The following is a 22478-nucleotide window of genomic DNA, read 5'->3' on the forward strand; positions in this document are numbered from 1 at the left end:
ATATATATATATATATATATATATATATATATATATATATATATATAGAGAGAGAGAGAGAGAGAGAGAGAGAGAGAGAGAGAGAGAGAGTATTACTTCACTTGGTCCATCTTATTCCCTCAAATAGAATGCATGCTCTTTGAGGAAAGGAATTTTATCAGCTTTGTTTTTATATTCCCAACACCGAGTATCATTATCTCTCAGAGATCTGGTGTGTCTGGTGCATAGTAGGCACTTAAAAATGTTTAATGATTGACTAATTGCCTAATTGTGATAGACACCTCTGACCCAGGCGGGTCTAGACCTGACACAAATTGTCTCATCACCCTAGAAATGGACAGATGCTTTTTTGGCATATGTGAGGCCCTTTATAAATATTGAGTTTGTGTTTGTGTATGTGTATGTGCACACAAAAGAGACATATATTCATATATTATACACACATATAAGTGTGTATACATATATATGTATTACATGAGCACACACACACAAAATGGAAATGATGTTACCCTATTGACTTATCTCTGTGCCAAGTCTTAGAAAACTCAGATGAATATGTATTTTCCATTTACTGTAATTAATTCATCATGAATGCTTGAAAAACTGATTCTTGCTTTGGAGTCCAAACACCTAATTTCCAGTCTTTCCAATATAGACCACGTCTGACATCTCTGGCAGTTTAAAACCTCTGTGAACCTCCATTCCTAAGGTTTAAAATAAAAGCTTGAGCCTAGGTTGATGGCTTCAAAAGTTCTTTCCAATCCTTCCTCTATAAGTTTTCCCTTTGCTCTTTTTTCTTATTATATGTGTTTTTTTATTCCTTTCAGATAATTCTCCCCCCTCCGGGATATTTATTTTTGTGAACTAGCAAATCCTTTTTAAGTTATGAGTAAATTGGATTCTGATAGGAAGGGTATAAACCCTGATTTTTAACATGCCCTTCCCTACAGACAAGACAACAAACAAAAATTCTGTCATTAAATTGTTATTTAATGAAGGTTTTCTCATCTACTTGTGGCTAAATTCATGAAATCACAATGGAGGAAATTAATTCTCTAGTTTCTCATATTGCTAATGAATTTCCCTAAAGTTCAGCATTAACATCTACATTAAAATAAATTGTCCGTGTGCCCAGAAGGACCACAGGACCCCCTTGATGTAGTTGCATCTACAGGCAGAATGTCCAGTTTGCCTAGGCCCAAAATATTGACTTAGTAGGTATGATCTGAAAAGTTATGAAGAATTAGTCAGGAAATTCTGGCTCTCCTGCTCCTGGCAGAGCTGTGTAAGCTGGGCATGATCAAGCAGATTGGTAGGGCATCTTTGAATCTGCCAATATAGATAGATTTACTTTATGATTCTGTAATTTCTCCCATCTCCAAATAATTTAATTGGACTAATTTGCTCCAAATTTTTGCTAACATTTTAGTATCTGGGTTTGAAGCTACTGTGAAAAGTGGGAAACTATTCTGGAAGTCTGAAAAGGGAAGGAGCTAGGGTTTGGGCAGGAAGGTAGCTTGAACATCAATGAAAAAGTTTGTGCAAATCAATTCAACTTATTTCAACTCAGTTCACAAGCATTTATTGCATGGCTAATATAAATCAAGCAGTGTTCTGGGAGCTCTGATGAAAGGTCCTTTGCCCTCGAGGATCTTGCTTTCACTGTGAATATTGAGTTTCTCAAATCCTCGATTATCCTAAAGGGTATAAGAAGCATTGGTGATGTTTTATGGGCCCCTGAGAGACAGATCCCGGAGCAATGTTAGAAGGTAAAAGGAGGTATATTTCCCCAACATGTAAGGTGAAGAAAAATAAACAGACAAATATAATTTTAAGAATTATAGCTATTCTACAGTGCAACAGGCTGCCCTAGAGTAGAGGTAGCAACCTCCCAGTTACTGGAGATCTCTCAATGGGAATGAGATGAGCACTGTTTCCAGACCTTGAAGAGTTGGTTCTTACTCAAATATCAGTTTTACTAGATGTCCTCTGAAATTCTGCACCCCATGTCTGAAGGAGCACACACTGGCAAGGGTAGAGATTGGTCAGTGGTAGTACACTGTGTGCAGGCGGAGAATGGAAGGGTCAGCAGCGTTGGGCTGCAAGATCCCACTTTCAGTTGCCTCACTCTGGCCAAGCCAGTTCATCTCTATGACGTTGTGTTTCAACACTGGCTTGTCTCTGACGTTGCTTCTTAACTATCCTGTCACCCCATGCCTTGTCACAGCCTTCCCACTGGAAAATCTCATTATATTTTGGATCTTTAATAGATTCCTTTTGGGAAAATGATGAACATGTATATTTGTTTTCATCCATCTAGAGAATGGCAGGGTTAAATCTAAGAAGATTTAGACTTCAAACATTTTAGCATACTGTTTTTATTTCTTTGTTTGTTTTATTTTGTTTTCTGTTTGTTTTTGCTGGGAAAAAACATTCTGAAAAGACTGATAGAGAATCCCTGTGGATTGCCTAACTAAAAATGGTCAGGAACATTTCTTTTTCCTTGAGTGACTCCTAGGGGTTAGGAAGGATCGCACTATCTGTCAGTCATAACAAAAGGCAGTTCTTCAGATGTTTGCAAAGAGCTTTACAAGTATCTCATCTTTCCCCCCCAGAACAATCCCGAAGCAGGTGCTATTATTATCCCTATTTTACACATGAGGAAACTGAGGAAGACAGAGATTGAGGGACTTATCAGGGTCCAACAGCTAATGTGTCTGAGGTAGGTGCTCTGTCCATTTCACCAGTCACTAGAGCAGTTCAATAGGGCTTAAGCAAGGAGGCCATCGGATGCTCAGAACTCTTCTTAAATGTTGTCTTTTGGGGAATTGAGTAGTGATTTAGAAGAGAAAAAATGAGAATTTTGCCCAAAGGATGATGTTTTCCTTCTCAGTTTTAATCTAAATCCAAAACTGAAAAGGGAAGAAGGGCATTAGAAAGAAATTTTACCCATTTCTTTGATTAGGGCATCTTTGTTAGCTCTAATAGATCAATAGAAAGCATTGGGTTAAAGCTAAGGAGATGCCAATAATCAGGACCAAAAAAAAACAACTTCTATGATAAACAACGTGTAATTCATCTCATTGCAGTGACTAGTGTTGTTTAAATATTTCAAGTGAACAAGCACTTTGTGACAAATATTGATAAGAGTTTTAGTAGTATAGTTAATAATTCATATTTTTAGTTCCTCTTTTTAAAATGTGCCATTAATTGGCCTTGTTCTCAAACACCACTCTTCTAGTAAGTGGTTTTTATTTTTTTCTTTCCTTCTTTCTTTCTTTGTTTTCCTTCCTTCTTTCTTTCCTTCCTTCTTTCCTTCCTTCCTTGCTTCCTTCCTTCTTTCCTTCCTTTCATCCTTCTTTCCTTTTCACGCAGCTAGTAAGCTACTAATCCTGAATTTGAACTCAGTTCCCTCCACTGAGCCATGTAGCTGTCTATATTCTTATAATTATTTAAATTAGGATTGAAATATTTGCAATTTTTGTTTTAGTTTACACATGTTTTAAATAATTCTCTAAAGTACTTTTCTCTCATTGCATTATCATATTTGCTGAGAAATACATTTCAAATTATGTTTAATTTACTTACAATTAAATATCATCCTGTTAGAATTATCTAAATGAATAATTATAAAGCATTTATTTGCTTAAATATCCACTTAATAAATCCATGTTGATTGGAGAGTATATATATTAATATATTTAATGTGGAATATTTGGTAGCAAATAATCAAAGATATTTAAATATGTATTTGATTCCTTATAATAAAGATATAAAAGCCTGCAATTCAATGAATGGGGTTAACACAGCAAGTTGAGTTAGTGATCTCTTTATTCATCAGCATTTATCCATTTTATTTTATTCATTGTGTTAATATATTTATTTTGGTAAATGGATTTTTCTTTTCTTCAGCATCACATCTTCCCCTTGACTACCATTATAATGTGAGATGTGGTCCTGTTGGAGTTGGAAAATAAATACATCCAACAAATGCTAGTGTGGAAACACGCAAACACACACTCATTCTAATGACATACATAAACATATGTATGTGCTTATATGTGCATATTTGTATATATGTGTGTATACATGCACACATATATGTGTGTCTATATCAGTTGATCTGGGTTCATCTTGCTTTCACTTGTTACCTCTGTGACCTCTGAGGAATCACTTGGCTGGACCTCAGTTTCCTTATCTATAATATGAGGCAATGTGAGTATGGGGTCTCTGATCTCTGTTCCTATGATTTACTGTTTCTGTGAATTTTTCCAAGGTCCTTAATTCTTCCAAGTCTAGTTGCTAATCCCCCCCCATCAAATGAAATAGTTGAATTTTAAAAAGCTAATATTATATATTTTTGAGATTTGAAGATAATATCCCAAAGGACCTTTCTAACACTATAACACGTTTTCTTTTTTAATAACCATTGATTAAAGTGAATCTAATATTCATTTCAATCATCACTCTCGCACAATATCACACAGATACACATGCATTTCCTTCATACCTCTTGTCAAACATTGTTAGGTGATATTTTGCAAATTCTGATATTAAAATGCATTTCTAGTGAATTAAAATATTTGTGATTAATTCATAAAAATCCATTCTGAATTTTATATATTTTAAAATATGTGAAGTATGTCAAACACTTCATATTAGCTTAACAAAGCATTTTTCACAAGATCATAAATCTAGAGCTAAATGGTACCTCAGAAGTTCTCTGGGTCACTCGTTCATTTATTATTATTTTTATTTCTGTTAATGTTATCATTTCTCTTAATTTGATCTATTTCTTAGGTAGGGAGCCATCCTCATTAACTAAAAAAGATCAATATTTAGCAATGCGCGGATAGATATAAAGGGATTCTATTATTCAGGACAGAAAAATAACACTTTATTTGATAAATATCTTATGATTCATATCATTGAGGTTGTTCAATCTCGTTACTACTACTTCTACTACTACTATTGACAAAGTGCTTTAAGGTTTGTCAACACTTTGCAAATATTATCTCATTTTGACTTTGGAACAACCCTGGGAGTTTGCTGCTATTATGTATCCCATTTTTGCGATGAAGAAACTGAGGAAAGTAGTGGTGATTCGCACATGGTTATACAACTTGTAAGTGTCTGAGGCAGGATTTAAAGTTATGCCTTACTGACTGAGTCTGAGGCCCAGTGAGAATAAGTGGTTTTCTCCCAATCCCACAAGGATTAAGCATCTCACAAAAGATGCGAACCCAGGCTGTACTTCTGATCTTTGAGAAGACTGAAGAATGAATAGATAAGAATGATCCTTGGGAGTGCAACCACTGATTTATACCTAAATTCAAGCTCCTTAAGGGCTTTAACATAATTTACCATCTTTGGGCAGCATAAACGTTGCCTTTACAATGTTCTTGACAATGATTTGTTTCCCATAAGATCGGTACTTCTGGGAAGATTATGAGCAAGTGTCATTCTCACAGAAAAGGGAATCAATCCCCTTGGCTAGTGGGGATAATAATAACTGACATTCCCACAGATCACTGCAATTCCACTTTGAAAAAAATGCTTTGATTATATGATGTCACTTCAGTCTCACATCAAGCCTAATAATCTGCTACTCAGATTATCACTTGCACTGAATAAGTGAAGATGAGTCTCAGAGAGTTTTAATGACTTGTCTTTGGACACAAAGATACTGCAGATGGTCACAAAGACAGGGTTTGGGGCCCTTTTTCCTTGATTTCAGGTCCAATGAAACACACCGTAAAATGTGCTGCTCATGGAAAGCCGAGGGTCAACAGATGCAAGAGATCAGGTCAACATGTTTGAGATATTGCATTGCTGAACTCTATGTAGAAATGAGAAATGAGGCTAAAAAAAATACAGAAAGTATACATTAAGGACCAATGCATAAATCTGGTCTTGACAATATAGAATCAAAAGATAATTAATTAATTCCCCTGAAATGTTTCAATACTAAAATTTTATAATAATTATTGCATCTAATGTTAAAGATGCTGTTTAGAAGAATTGTCATATGGATACTATTTTAAGCAGAGAAAAATGAAATGCATTTCATGATAAGCAACCAATAGTTAGGGAAGATTACAGAAATAAATCTTGCATTTGGGATTAATTATAACAGAATTTCAAGGAAATAAAAATGAGTGTGATGGCGATGTTCACAATGCTCAGTCTATAAGTATATATTAAACACCTTCTATGTGTCAAGTACTCTGAAGAAGACATAAAACCAACATTATCCGCTAATGCTTACATTGCTACTCAAGATTTTCAAAATGCCTTTATGCACTGCTCATCTGCTTATTGCAAAAAACATTTGAGGAAGGGGCTATTGTGATACTTATTTAACAAATGAGGAAACTGAGGATGACCAATTATATATGACTTGCCAAGCATCTGACATCAAGTAACTATATGAGACAAACTGCAAGCTCTGCTCTTTCTGAAACCAAGTCTATCTCTCTCTTGATTACATGATGCTGAATTTGATCAGTAAGCTGAAAAGGAAAACAGCTTGTCCTCAGACCATTTATGTCTAAGATTCATAAAACTGGAGACAAGGATAATTAGCAATGATGAAGATGATGATTATGATGGAGAAGATGAACAAGGTGAAGAAGGAGGAAAAGTAGAAGAAGATGAAGAAGAAGAAGAAGAAGATGATGATGATGATGATGATGATGATGATGATGATGATGATGATGATGATGATGGTGGTGGTGGTAATATTGAAAATGATATACATTTCTGTGTTCTAGTGCTTTATGGTTTCCAAAGGATGCCCCTCACCAAGTCTTCTGAGATACAAAGTGAAAGGATTTTTATGCCTATTTTACAAATGAGGAAACTGAACTTAGAGATATAGTATGCCTTATTGTGGAGAAAGATGGGGAAATGCAGAGAGTTGTCCTCTAAACTTTTCAGAGATAAAATTAAGTTCTGGGGATAAGAATAGCAAGTTTGCTTGTTGGGTTTATGGATAGATGCACATTCTGTTCTTTATGGCACTGAATAGCTATGATGTCAAAATTAGCAATGCAATATTTTATCGATCTTAGTTTATTATAAATATACAAAGACGGAGCTTTTTTATGAGCAAACATTCTATGTGTTCTCTTTAGTGTGTAAAGGTGCTTTAAAGAATTAGACTTATAAGAGTGCCAATTACACAAAGTGATAGTTGTCATGGTTTTTGCCAAATGCTAAATACTTTTTTTCCTTTAATGTAGATAAAAATATGGACATTTGGCCACTATCCTACAGTACAGAATGTGACATATGGATGCCTACTTTAACCTCATGGGAATGACAGAGAATGTATGGACAAGAATGTCCAATAAGTTATTGTATACACTAGAAATATCTGTCTTTTAGGACAGAAAGGAAGGAAGGAAACAAAAGGAAAAGAAGGAAGGAAGGAAGGAAGGAAGGAAGGAAGGAAGGAAGGAAGGAAGGAAGGAAGGAAGGAAGGAAGGAAGGAAGGAAGGAAGGAAGGAAGGAGGGAGGGAGGGAGAAAGGAAGGGAAAGGAAAGAGGAAGAAAGGTAAGGCAAGAAAGAAGGAGCAAAGTGGAAAGAAGATAATGAAAGAATATGGCAATTAAGTAAATGATCCATTAAGTTGTAGACTACAGTCCTATATTGGTATAGATAAGACTAGATGACCTCTGAAAGCTGGGACTCTGAGACTGAATGAACTATATGTTAAACATATTAGAAGTCTGTGGATTTGGGGAGGTATGGTGTTGGGGTGAATTAGATGATTTCTGATCTCTGTCAGTCTTTATACCAGAAAATGCTACAAGATTAGAAAATCTTCACTGGGAAAAGCAGAAAAGAATAAAACTTAACCTAAAGCTAGAGAATGCCTTGAAGTTTCTGGAAAATCAGACTGGGATGTTATTCTTAGAAATCTCCTATAGGAAACATATCACTTTCTGCATGAGCCGGCCACTGACAAAAGGGATTCCATTTCCAGTTTCAATTTTCAAACAAAGATCATGGCTCACTATATGATCACAGGCATAATGTGTCAATATTTACAGACAGTAACAGAGCCCAATGAATATACTTCCTTTTAGAGATAATTTGAGATGCTTTGTTACTTGGTGCCTAGAATATCTTGCAAATAGTGAAATGTATTTACGTGTATAAATGTATATATATATATATGTGTGTGTGTATGTATATATAGAACAAATATGTATACATAGACGTGCACACACACACATATATATATCAATCATGTGTGACTACTTATATGTGTGTATACACATATATCTAGGCATAAGTGCATATATTTGACCCTGTCTGTTTCATTATTGTAGAGAATACCAAGTAAGATTGAAGCACCCATCATTGAGGCAGGTCAGATCACTCATATACTTAGAAAGCAGCTTATGTACATCAAGAGGGAAAACAACATGCTTGTTATGGTCATTTAGCTTGTGTTTATCAGAGGAAGGAGTCTAATCTCCGGTTTAATCTCCATCCTATCCATTCAACTGCTAAAAAATTATTTTTAAAGTACAAGTCTGACCATGTTACTCTCCTGCTCAATAAACTGCTGTGGCTCAGTATTATGTCTAGAATGCGTTTAAATCCCTTCTCATCTTTATTCCAATTTACCAATCAAACATTATTATATTTTACTCCTCATCAAGCACTTGCTCTCCATCGTCCAGGTAAACAAGTCTTTCTGTTCCTCTCTCCTGCCTTCACACAGGCTACATAACTGATGTCTGCAAGATTCTGTCTTCTCCTTTTGGTCTCTTAGAATCATGACTTTCTTTCAAAGCTCAGTTCAAGTGCAGACTCCTTAATGAGAACTTTCCTGACATTTTACATATATTTCCATAAGTATATATGATCTGCTCTGATAGAATGTTAGCTCATGGAGGGCAAAAACTTTACTTTTTGTCTTTGTGCCCTTGTACTCAGCACAGTGAATGGCAAAGACTTAGAATTCTAGAAATGTTTGTCTGTTGATTGATCGATTCCTGAGTTCAAGGCTAGGCCTCTGTATACAAAGTCACAGTCTCTTGAGAAATCTGTCCCTTGTGGAGATGAGACCCTATCTATGGGCCCACAGTGACAGCCTCAAAGAGAAAAAGTGAAGGCAACTGCAGTGCCTGGACTTGGTTTTCCTGAAGTAGTCACTGGATTCAGACAAGGAAGCAGCAGGCTGCTTTATGAGCACATGCTTACAGCAGGTCTTTGCAATGGCTGAGGAATTCTTCTTCCCAGTGATTGCCAAAGGGATACCCACTCTGGTACAGGTATGGCTCTATGACCCATAAGGTATCTCCCAGGACTGAGATTTTGCAAGTGGTCTGTTGACAAAAGACACAAACCATCCATTGCTGTACTAAATCCAAAATGCCTTTTAAAAAGTCATACCTGGTGTCTTCTACTGGTGACCATCTAAGGCTCTTCATGAGAGTCAATGCCAAATCAAGGTGAAAAGAGTCACAGACTTTAGAATGCAATAAAGAATCATGGACAGAGAATGGCTTGTCCTTACTTAGAGAAACTACAGAGGAAATAAAAGATTAGCAAAGTCTTCAAAGTCAGGAGGAAGAATGCGAGACAGAAGTCTCAAGCAGTCAGTATTTAATGAAGAATAAATGTAATTTAATGAAGACCCAGGGAGATGCCCAAGAAAATGTGCCAAATGGGTGCGAGATAGAAGGCAATTCATATCTAAAACTGATTCAGTACATCGTATGCGCAAAGCACTACTCTATCCACTGAGGATACAAAAGTGAGATTCTAGCAGGTCCTGCCCTCAAGAAACTTAGGTGCTCCAGTGGGAAATGTGGTGGGGATACAATGGGATATACAGTACATGTCATATAATTGAAGAAGCGTGATAGCAACCGGAGAGAGGGGACAAGGAAACCCTTCCTGGGGGGAGGCGACAAGAGTTAAGCAACTGAGGAGGCTCAAGAGCTTGAAAATTCCATGAAGGGAACGTGGCAAGGCAGTGCATCCCAGGAGGGCGTGCAGAGAGGGGATGGCCCCATCAATCCAAAGCCCCTTTGGCCTTAACGATGAGATTGTTCTTGTGTTCTTGAACAGAGGCTCGTAAAGAAAATCACATTTCTGCACTGACATGGTGCAGTAAGCTCAGGAACCCTTCATCTTAATCTCTGGTCTATTAGCAAAGCCTTATTTAAGATTCTATGACCATCTCTCCACATGGCCCCCACCCCAAGTATCTCTGTCAAGTTGTTAGTAGTTAATTATCTTTAAATGAACATTTAAATGCACTAATGCACTGGGGGAATCTCACTGTTTAAAGGAACTCAGCAATGAATCCTGTGGTAAATTAAAGAATTCTTATTTAATGCAAATAATTATTCCTAATTTATCTGTTTGGTAAGTCTTTTTTTTAATAAAGAACACACTTTGAGAAGAAAGTAAGGAACTTAACATTAGAAATCATAATTTATGTAAAGAGATCCTTTTATCTTTCCTTTGCCATTTCTCTCTTTGTCTCTCACTCTCTCTCTCTATCGCTCTCTCTGTCTCTCTGTTTCTGTCTCTCCCTCTCTCTCTCTGTCTCTCTGTTTCTGTCTCTCCCTCTCTCTTTCTCTCTCTGTCTCTCCCTCTCTCTTTCTCTGTCTCTCTATGTCTCTGTTTCTCTCTTTTTCTCTCTGTTTCTGTCTCTCTGTCTCTGTCTCTGTCTCTCTCTCTCTCTGTCTCTGTCTCTCTCTCTCTCTGTCTCTCTGTGTCTCTCTCTCTCTGTCTCTCTCTCTCTCTGTCCTTTAAAATTTTCTTCTCCTTATCAATTATCATCAATTCTTACCTGGTTCTATGATTTATGACACCATTTGGTCAATTCCATTAAAATCAACAAATGAAATAATGAATGAAATCTTTATGTTAAGGGTTAGAATTATGAATTGGCAGTGTTTTCAAACTCTAATAAAAGTTTTATTTTTGCTAAAGTTGTGGAGGTTCAGATATGCTTTAAAATAGCCTAGTGAAATCAGGACTGCGAATATAGTATTCTAACTTTAAATTAGAATTCTCAGCTGTATGGAATCAGGGTGTCCCAGGGATCAGAATGTCTCCAAGTTCATAACAAGAATCACTCTAAAAAGGTTTGTGTATCTAAATTAAAGATGTACACTCTGATACTGGAGACATGAATCTCATCACAATAGAGAAACCTTAAGCAATCAAAAGGACATTGTTCGAGTGGGAGGCCCAGGACCCCAAAAGACAACCCAAAAAAGAGGTCTCGTTGCTAATGTGTTCTTGTGCCAAGACCACTCTTCTCTGAGAAGAGAGAGGCCTCTTTTCTCCCCCAGAATATACTTCATAACCATAGATTTACTAGGGAAATAGTAGCAAAATTTACCTCTATGATTACGCAGACAAGAAGAAGGAAAAAAATATTATTTGCACTACCATTAATGCAGGTGAGTGATATTGATGGACCAAAGGAATGAATATAAGCAGGAGAACATCCAAATCATAGGGAAATCAATATTGAGTGGGGATGGAGTGTAGAGGACATTGGCAGGCATACTGTAGAGAGGATGCTTACTGAGGGTATGAAGCTCAAGGTGGCCCCAAAGGTCTAGTATATATTTGCCCTTCTGTGGGCCCCCGTGCATCAGACATTCTCCTAAGACACTTCCCTGTCTAGGAGCAGTTTCTGTGACTTAAGCAAAGGAATTCAGCTATCAAACCTCTGGTAAGTGGCTACTGCTTCCATAGAATGCTAATGCAAAATGAGGGCAAAGCAGTGGTCTTAAGTTAACGCTACGACTAACACCTGACATTTATAAAGAGCTCTAAGGCTTGCAGATCATCTTACATGTGGTATCTCATTTGATCTCCACAACTGCCTGAAAATGAGTGCTGCTGCTGCTGATGTGATCCTCATTTTATGGATGAAGAAGCTGAAGCTTCGATGCATTTCCTGAGGTCACCTCCTTAAGCATCGTCAGTGAGACTAAAACTCAGGGCTCTCGATTTCATATCCAGCACTTTTTTTCTATTAAATTACTATACTGCACCTATACTCTGCACCTCTAAGAAAAATCTGAATTTCCTGTTTGTTTTTAAATTTCTTATGTTACTCTATTTGGTGTTCTATCTAATTTTATTTTTCTCTTCACAAAGACTTGTTAATTTGATCACAAATTATTCTGAATTTAAAAAAAAAGGCTGATGAGCTGACTTGGTTTGGCAGGGTAGGAAATTTGCCTCCAATGGTTTCTTTGCCCCAAAGAAGCCAATAGTCCTTCAAGTTGAAAGACAAGAGGCATTCAAGAAATTGCTGGGAAGTAGTTCCAAGACACCATGTTAAGCATTAGCGTGGCAGCTTCTTCCCTGTAATTAGCAAGACCTTGAAGGAATTCAGTTCTTAAAGACTGAAGTGTGGTCTAGTAGAAAGAGTTGGGGAATTTGGGGCAGAGGAACTAGGGTCAAATGCTGCATCTGCAGCTTACTAGCTCTCTGTCATTGGTAAGAAATCTAACCTCTGGAAGGCTTAGAAAGCTCCAGGAAGGGACTATCTCTTTTAATAGGAGCTAACATTTATACAGTACCTACTGTGTGTCAGACAATATGCTTTATGATTATTGTGTCATTTTATCCTCACAGCTCTGGGGAAGAAATGCTATTATTATCCCTGTTTTACAGATGAGGAAAGTGAGAAAGGCAGAGATTAAGTGACCTGTCCAGGGTCATGATTTGTTATATGGCTCTTTTCAATCATGCCCAACTCTTTGTGACCCCATTTGAAGTTTTCTTGGTAAAGATCCTCCAGCCGTTTGCCATTTCCTTCTCTAGCTCATTGTACAGATGAAGAAACTGTGGCAAATAATAGTTAGGTAACTTGCCCAGAGCCACACAGCTGATAAGTATCTGAGACTAGATTTGAACTGAATTCTTCTGGAGTCTACATTACACTGGCCAGCTGCCTTCTTCTCTGCTGAGGCTCCCCATTCCATGGATGGATAGCTCTAATTGTTAGAAACGTTGGATTTTTCTTTGATATTTATGTTTTTCCTCCTGACCTAAAAGTATAATTTGCTTCTTTTCAGCTTTCAATCATCACCAGCCTGTCTATCCATCCTATTTTGACAGGAGATTCTTTCAACCAATCAGAGCTTTAGAGCTTGAAGGGACCTTAGGAGTCTGTGGTCCACCCCCCTCATTTTGAAGGTGAGGAAACTGAAGCTGGAGAAAGGAAGTGACTTATCTAAGATCATCCATTTATCAAACCTTCTCACAACACGATGCTTGGCACATTGTCAGCATGTTAAAAATGTGTCTCCACCACTCATTCAGTCATATGCATGCAAATTAAAGATTATAGTAGTGCATCATTATAGTGCCCTGGAAAAGTATTCTGCAAAGTGTAAAATTCAATTCAGGGTGAGCTCATTTTAGACTCCCCACAAGGTGACAGTGAGCCAAATCCCTGAAGGATATTGTGATAGAACAGCCTCATTTGTGAGGCAGCTCGTGAGGACATTAGAGTCAAGCTTGTGTGGAATGAAGAGAAATACTGCAAAGTACACCTTCTTCTGGATGGTGCCTTGTCAATCTTCCAGTAAGAAGGGGCCAGGCTAGTGAACTCAGAAGAAGAAGAGCCAGCAAAGATCTTTCTGGTCTGGAGCAGAAATGCTGTATTTACCTAAAAGAAAAGATAAGTAATACTAGGAAAAACAGCAAGTCATTTCAAACGAGCAAGCTTTTAAGAAGGCTTTAGGTGAGAGAAAGAGACAGAGACAGAGAAAGAGAGGCAGAGATAGAAACAGACAGACTTGGGAGTCATGAAAACATGAGTTCAAGTCTTGCCATTGACACTAGGTAAATACATGATTCTGACCAAGTCACTTGGCTTCTCTTGACCTCCGTTTTCTCATTTGTAAAATGGGAATAATAATGGCTACTATATCACAGATTCATTATGTGGATCAATGGAGATGTCATATACAGAATGTTTTGCCTCCCTTAAAGTGGTAACCTTCTCATGCAACACTTCCCTACCTCCTCTGCTTACCTATTCTCTTCCCCCTCCCTTCTTTCTTTCTCTTCCCCTCCTCTTCCTCTCTGAATTGAAAAGTTCAGAGCACCACAATCAAAGACCTCCTGGAGTCAAGCTGTAAGAGCTCAAGAAAGGTTGATTATTGCATTTTCTATGTGGGCATTTAAACCTTGGAAATTGACAAATGTTGTCAATCAACGTTGATTTTATTGCCCTGTGGACCATATAGATTTAAGAAAGCAACAGTGAAAGTGTTAATAACATAGAATATATTTTAAACTGTCATGTAGGTCCAATGATCCTGGCATCCAGACTGCCCCCAGAAGAAGACACTTCATTGTTTTACTGCAGGCATTTTTGCTGGCCATCTCTCATACCTGGAATGTTTTTTTCCTTCATTCTGACTGTTGACTTCCCTGAATTCCTGGAAGTCCCAACTAAAATTCCATCCTTTACTGGAATTTTTTTCCAACCCTCCCTTATTTCTAGTGCCTTCCCTCTCTTAATTATTTCCTATATATAGTTTGCTTTGTCTGTAGTTGTTTGCATGCTTCCTTCTCTGTTGGACTGTGAGTTCCTTGCAGCAGGGAATGAATTTTGCCTTTTTGTATCCCCAGGGCTTAGCACAGTGCCTAAAACATGGTAGGTGCTTAATAAATACTTATTGCTTGATTGATGGATTTGTGCATATTTTCAGGGAGAAATCAGTAGTTACACATTAACCAGGAAGCCTCGGGCTACAATTCTTCAACAGCCATGTCCCAAAGGGTTAATTCAGTGAGCCCAGCCAAGTCAAATAGGAGAGAGAATATGATGCCCAGGTAACCTGAACATCACATCATCACATGCCACTTCTCTCTCTAAGAAAACTCAGTCACATTCACCTATATGAGAAAAGACCAAGAGGTCACAGGATGTTATATCTATTCTTATAATGTTAGATAGAAGATACCTTCCAACTCTGCCTCCCCCCCACCAAAAAAAGAAGTCAATATACTCAAACAAAATATCCATTTATAAGCACCAAGTATCTACACTGACTTTGACATAGGCCAGAGAACATTCACATCTATGGACTGGTGCTTGGTTAGAACTTTTCCATAAACATCCTGGTTCAAGGCCCTCAAGTTAGAAGAGCCAAGTCCTTGTTATCCAACTACCTGCCCTGGCAAATCTTACAGCACCACGTTACTCAGTGGTTCATTGTTGAACCAAAGACATATGTTGAAGATAACTCTGAACTGGTGAACAGGTCCAAGGGAGCAGCTTTGATGTTGTGATATTTGATTTGGAAACCTCAGTAGAGAGCATGCTTATTAAGTTTGGACAGTCTTGCCACCACCTTGGGTAGGATAAGATTAGATTCCAAACTGATTTGGACAAATTAGAGAAATATTGGTATATTATACTAGATGGATAGGATCAGAGAGTTCTTTGGGAATAAATATAATGACAAAAGGCTAACCAAGAGTAATTTTACAGACACTCAATTCAGTTCAATGGAATTCAATTCCATTTGATTCCATTCAATTCAATTAAAAAAAAATCTGTACATTGAATTTTGATAGGAACTAGGGACAAAAAGAAAAATAAATAAATAGCCAGCCCATGTCTTCCAAGACTGTTCTAATGGAGAGATCCCACATAAGCAAATAAATATAAAATATGTACAGAATTATTTTAGAAGGCCATCAGTCAATGACTCATTGAGCCACTCTTCATGAAGGACCTACTCTGTGCCAGCTGCTGTGGCAGAGAATAAAAAGACATAAATGAAACATGAATTGCCCTCAAGTAGATTATATTTGATGGAGACAGCATGCATTTGTAGAAGCTAAGTGTCTCAGTGGATAAACTGCTGAACATGGAGTTGGAAAAATCTGAATTCAATTCTGTCCTTGGACACTTACTAGTCATGTGACCCTGGGGAAATCACATGATGTGTCTGCTTCCGTTTCATTGTCTGTGAAGTAGGAGTAATCATAGCACCCGCCTTTCAAAGTGATTGTGAAGATCACATGAGACAATAGTTATAAAGCACTTAGCATGTTGCCTGGCACACAGTAAGTCCTTAATAAGTACTTGTTCCCTTTTTCATCACACAGGTAGAGATGGAGCCTATTTCGAAGAATGTAATGAAAAACAATTCAGATTTGATGATACCTGATAATTATGTGAAACCTCTTGGAGCGGCCCTTCATCAAAGACATAGTTCCCAGGAACACGGTCACAAAAACCACTGTTTCGAACACTGTTTGGAGCTATAGGTGGTCTTCATTATGTTTTAAGTCTGTCACTTTCTCAACCATCATTAGGACCCCTCTTTCTTCATTAATCTTCCTCCCTTCCAGTTTCGGGGTTCCCCAACTGCATCCCCTAACTTTCTGCAGAACTCATTCTCCAGCTGGCACCTTATCCTTCTCTGAAGGCCCAACACAGGTTTGTCACCACTTCTGGGCAGCTTTTCCAAATGTTGTTTTCCTTCTAGGTCATTTTGCTGTTTATGGTCATCAGATGGTCTCTTTTACAGTTGAGTTGGCATCATCCATCCTTGCTTCCTCTGTACGCAGCCCACTCTCTGGTATACAGCAAATACCTAATCATGTTTGTTTTTTAAATTATATTCTCTTGCATTGATAGGGGAGATAATTGTACCTCTAGAGAGACAGTAATGCCTTGTAGTAAGAAGCCAGGGTGGATTAAATTGTCAGGATTCCATGGGAAAAAAACAAAACAAAACAAAGAGAACTGTTCCTCTCCCAACTGGGGAGCTTCATTAAATGGCATGACTGCTTTCTTAAACTTTCAGATCTCATCTCCTTCACTTTCTGCCTAGGTTGCTTTGAAGAAACTCCTTAATTGCTCTGATTTTCAGTTTCCTCATCTATAAAATGAGGGAGTCAGGCTACATGGCCTCTGAAATCCCTTCAAACTCTCCATAAAAGTTCAGGTGAACTAATGGAATCAAGAACTCCCAAACTTGGAGATTCCCTTTCCTTTGCCATCTGTTCTCATACAAAACAGGTATTCCTTAGAATGCCTCTGTAAGCACTACATGAATCCAACTGTCTGGGATCTGGAACATTTGAATTACTTCTGGAAAAGCAGCCTAGCAGAATGTCATGTTAATGGTAGAATAAGATCCTCCTTGCCCATGAATAGGCCTCTCATGAAGCCCACTGGGGGAGGGTCTTGCCTAAAAAGGAGCTTGCTCAAGGGGAGGCTTGCTTGTAGGAAGGCTTCCGCACTTTTGGTACTAAGTTATTAGGCACTGAGCCATGAGGGCTGGGGTGTCTTCTGGCTCTGGTAACTGCATATGTTCTCTGAGTTGGTATTTTGCTTTGGGGTTTGCTTATGAGAATGACCATTTGACTTCTTCGTTGAGACTTTGAGTAGTCACATGCTCATGCTCAGACCCCACAACTGCTCAGATTTAAAGATTTTCTCGATGCAGTGGGGTATGTAAAAGTGAGTAACAATATTGCTTCGATTCGGACAGTCAGAGCCCTGTTTGGTGGTCTTTATGCTAATCTCTGCTTGTATTTTCTCTTACATTTTCTCTCATGTTTAGGGTATTGACCTTTCCCCTGAACTTGTGAATATAGTTAAAAGTCGTATTGTTGGCCTTCTTTTGAGCAGTCTTGCTAGAAAAGCAGATCAAGGGACCTGTGTGACTAAGCTATCCTGAGTATGCTAGGGTGCTTGTTGTTAGAGTAGATTGAGGGCTAGCCTGGGAATAAGGATAACCTATTCCCTCCCCCTCATGCATCCTGGCTTTATGACTATGGAAAGTCACTTAGATCCTCAGTTCTCCAATCCACTGGCTAAGCCTCTAAGCTGCAAAAGAGATATAACATTCATTGCATATAAGTCATCAGCAGGGTTTTCTCACTTAGAGTTTCTTTATCTATTGAAATCATAAGTCTGGCCAAAAAAAAAAAAATCCCCCAAAATGCTGCAGGGAATTTCTCAGTGCATTGAATAAATTATTGTGATTGCTTGAAGCAAAAAGTGCCTAGAAAATATTCCAATTTCAAATGTCATTTTTATGAGGTGATGGGTCAGAATTTCTTCTATAGGAATACATCTCTGAAAGGATATTGGGAATCAGTGGGGAATGCATTTACAATACAAATACTTTTATACACATTTTGTGACATCTTCATAAGACAGGATTACTAATTATTTTTGACAAATAATTTAATCTAGAATTTCCCACATAAGAGAAATAGAATAATTATTAATGATAGTCATTGGCGGCAGGACAAACATCAGAACAAGAACGAGAAGTTAAATGGGCTACCGGAATTGTGGTACGTTTCCCTGCTTACACTATAATGGAGAGTGTTTGCTTCTAACAGTTGAATTAGATGACTGCTGAGGTCCCTTCAGCTCTCAGATACTTTGATTCTATTATTCTCAGAGGTCACAGCATGGCATAGTATAGCAGATTGAGTTTGGAGTCTATAGTGCTGGGGTTCAAATTCTATCCCTCAAGCTAATGAGCTCTAGAATCCTGGTTAACTCTCTCATCACAGATAGGTTGAAATTTCCATCAGTGGAGGGATTTACCATAGCAGAAGTCTCCCACCACAGAGACAGAATCACTAATTCTTTCATTGTTCATTCAATCAATAAACATTTAGTAAGGACCTAATATGTGCCAGGCACTGTTCTATGGGCTGAGGATGCAAAAGGAGGTAAAAGACAGTCCCTGTCCTCAAGAAGCTTATACTTTAATAGGAGAGACAACATACAAATATTTACAAGGATATTTGTAATACAGGTAAATATGAAATAAACAGAAGGAAAGCAGTAGAATTAAGAGCATTTAGAAAAAGGCTTCTTGTTAAAGGTGGGATTTAGCTAGGACCTAAAAGAAAACATATTCTCAAATCATATCTAAAGGACTTTGCAGTATTTCAGTTTGGACATAAAAAAAAAAAAAACTCTTCTTATGTCATTCAGAACTCTGAATGTCAAGGTAATGTGGGGAAATTATGAAGAAGTTTGGACAATATTAAAATAACTTTATTGGAAAAAATAAAACATGTGTTGAAGGATTTTAATGATATAATCTGAAAAGGTATGAGTGATTATTATATAATTCTAGGTGAATATTTCGTTTTAATGAAGATGAGAAGACTCATTCTCCTTCTCTAGCATGGTACTTTCAACAAAAGGGATTAAGGCTAGACATTGGAAATGATTATGCAGCTGGAAACCTGGATGCCTAAGGGAGCTGGTCAGGGTGATAATGGGATTAACCTTATCAAACAGTTTGAAAAATAAGAAGTAGTCTTTCCCAAGTATGGGACTGAGGAAGATGACAGAAAATCATGTTGGTTCAACAGACTCACACTTGTGGATTGGTAATTCATCAGTGGCAAATTCTTGCTACCAAAGTGTTGGTATCTGTCATTAATTTATTTAACAAAAATCAATTGAATGTCTAATGTCTACAAAACACTGTGCCTGGTATCATGACATTCAGAGCAAAATGAATAGTGCCTACCCTCAAATGACTTTGAGTATATTAAAAGGCATACAGACTATGTGATGGGATTAGCATTTTAAATTTCTCCTTAAGGAGCCTCAAGGAAATGTATTTCCCCTTTTAGAGGCTTCATTAACATAGTGAGATAAGAAATTTCATATATATATATATATATATACATATATATATAATTATATAATTTATGGGCCACAGGCAGAGTAAGGCATCCTTGTCAATATTTTAGATAGCAATATGTTATTTAAGTGTTTAGTTTTTTGTTTTAAATTTTGATTCTACAAGAATTGGCCATATCTCTTTAGTTCAAAGAAATTAAGAGCTGAATAGTCAATATAATATTTTATGACCTTTGTCCTTGAATATGCACATCCAAATAATCACTTTCACTATTGTAAGATGGATTTATAGTTATGCAAATATGTATTTGGGGAAAATCATGCTATTTTAATAGATGGTGAACTCAATAAGAGGTAGCAATGACATATGGCATAAAAAATAAAGATTATTTGATCTTTCCATTGTGAGAGAAATAGATTTTAGAATAATGGGTATGGTCATCCAACTGCATCGTGATACTGTCAGATTACAACTGGAATATGATGTTCAGTTTTGGACACCACATTTTAAGAAGGATCTTAATAAAAATGGGACTGTCCACTGAGATAGTGAAGGATATTAGAAGAATTCCAGCACACTGTAAGAAGTTGAATTGATGTATTTGAGCTTGCTTATGGACAAAATGGAACATTTGTAGGTCTGGGGTCAGTTAGGTGTAACTAAATGTATAAGGGATCATTGAGGGACAGAAAATGGATTAGTTTTGTTCTGTTTGGTCCCAAAATGTCAAATTAGAATCAATGGGTCAGTGTTGCCTAGAAATAAGATTAGGTTCCAAGAAAGAAAAATAATAGTAATAATAGTTTGAACTGTTCAAAAGTGGAGGGTCCTGATTCTGGAGGAAGCACTTCCTCCCACTCCCCCAACTAGGAATTTAAGAGCTACAGAGATCATTGCCTATTGATTGTATCGTAAATGGGATTTGGGGGCAGATAAAGGTCTGACTAGATAACTTCTGAGATTCTTTCTGACTGGGAGAATTTGTGGTTCTGGGATTCTTCATTTCTAATCCGAGACCTTTACATTTCCTTTTTATTTGAAAATCAAGAATGCAAGTGGTACAGAAAGAAAACAATCCCATCTCTCCTCACAGCATGATATTGGATGCTTAGATGCTTGGCATGCATCAAGGACTGCCTCTTTCTTCAAAGAAGAGCCGGGTCAGCTCTTGTTGGCCCAGATTGAACAATATATCGGATGGCCTCAGCCAGAGCGTCATTTCCTTCTTATATGTAGTTCCTTAGCTTCAACACTTTAAAATTATAAAACAGAAAGCATATGATAAAAAGGATTTTTTCTAATGAATGGGTCCAGACATCTTCTATTAAATGTATTTGAAAAAAAAAGATTATTAAATTTTGAAATCACTTTCACTCTTGAATTTCAAATAGCTATTGTGTAGGAGAAATACCAATATTTTATCAAGGTAAATAAAATGTTATAGAAAATAAGAGCATGCTAGTAAATATTTATTTTCAATGATTCTGTGTAAATGAAGGGCAGAATTGGGCATCCACAAAGGCCAAATCAATCCCATCATGTAATTTGAGAGTCAAAAAATGGATGAATATATGTATGAACAGCAAGATGTGAACTTCACCAAGACAATTAGGAGTTGAAGGTTTTGCCATTTATCATTGGAAAGAGAATTTCTTTTCTGATTTTCAATAAAGTCTGGGTTTTTGGCTTCAGTATTTCAGGCATTATGGCATTCTGGCTATTGGAAAGAATGACCTTGACCATGGAATGCCTGCTGCATGTCATTTTCCTGGATGCATAACAAAGTCCTGTGCCCTGACCCAGACTGTACAATACCAATAGGCAGTCACTCTATCCCAAATCTGAAAGCAGCTTTGTACAGTGACATTTTGTATTATACTAAAAAATTAGTTTGTTTTTAATTTGAGTAAGATTATTTAATCATTTTCAAGATGGTTTCATTCAGAATCATGAACAAGAATATTGCTAGATCTATACTGTAGAAATTGTTATTCACCCTTGGTAATGGGAGTGTTGCAACGCCTACATGACAGGTAAATGATAATTTTGGGGGAAAATCACATGATTTAGTGACTGTCTACACTGAGAAAAGGCTTCTCTTTCACAGCCTTTATTCAATTTGTCCTATAGTGTTTGTTTCAGTGGTTGCCATGACTACAGGGTTCATAGGTTCATAAGCGACCTTAGTGGTCCTTCATTCTACATTCCTTAATTCATCAATAAAGAAACTGAAGTCTGCAGAGTTTTAAGTAATTTACCTATGGTCTCACAGGTAGTAAGGATCTCATATAGGCTATGTATGAATCCATATCATCCTATCTCCCAACCCAAGTCTCTATTAACTATACCACCCTACTTCTCTAATAAATTACATAGTGATCATGTTGTACTGATGAAGAAAACATATAGTATACTGATACTCTCTGTGTCTCTGTCTCTCTGTCTCTGTCTCTCTGTCTCTCTCTGTCTCTGTCTCTCTCTGTCTCTGTCTCTCTCTGTCTCTCTCTCTCTCTGTCACTGTTTCTGCCTTTCTCTGTGTCTATGTCTGTCTCTCTCATTGTTTCTCTTCTTCTTTCTCTGTATTACTTCCATCTATGTTATAGCATAAAAACCATTTAACTTTTAAAAGGCCACCAGCAATTTGAGGTATCTAAATTTGTGAAGATTCGGTCAATTTCCTTTTGATGTCTACGTTCCTCACATCCTTGTGGCTATTCCTTCTATTGATGCTGATCACAATCCCTCTGTGTCCATCCACCTTGCGTGACTTTTACTCATGTTTTCCTGTATATCTATGACTAAAGGTTTTCCTTCTAGTTT

At 37.3% G+C, this 22478-nt stretch overlaps 1 protein-coding gene across 1 annotated transcript in view; it reads left to right on the forward strand.

Annotated features, from left to right (window-relative positions):
* The window catches only part of NEGR1 (neuronal growth regulator 1), a 1123335-nt gene that overhangs the window by 44213 nt on the left and 1056644 nt on the right, over positions 1–22478 (forward strand). The window lies entirely within an intron of this gene.

Source organism: Petaurus breviceps, unplaced genomic scaffold (assembly GCF_028583685.1).
Source record: "Petaurus breviceps papuanus isolate PSGF00001 unplaced genomic scaffold, PetGlider_PUasm1.0 207, whole genome shotgun sequence".
NCBI classification, from domain to species: domain Eukaryota; kingdom Metazoa; phylum Chordata; class Mammalia; order Diprotodontia; family Petauridae; genus Petaurus; species Petaurus breviceps.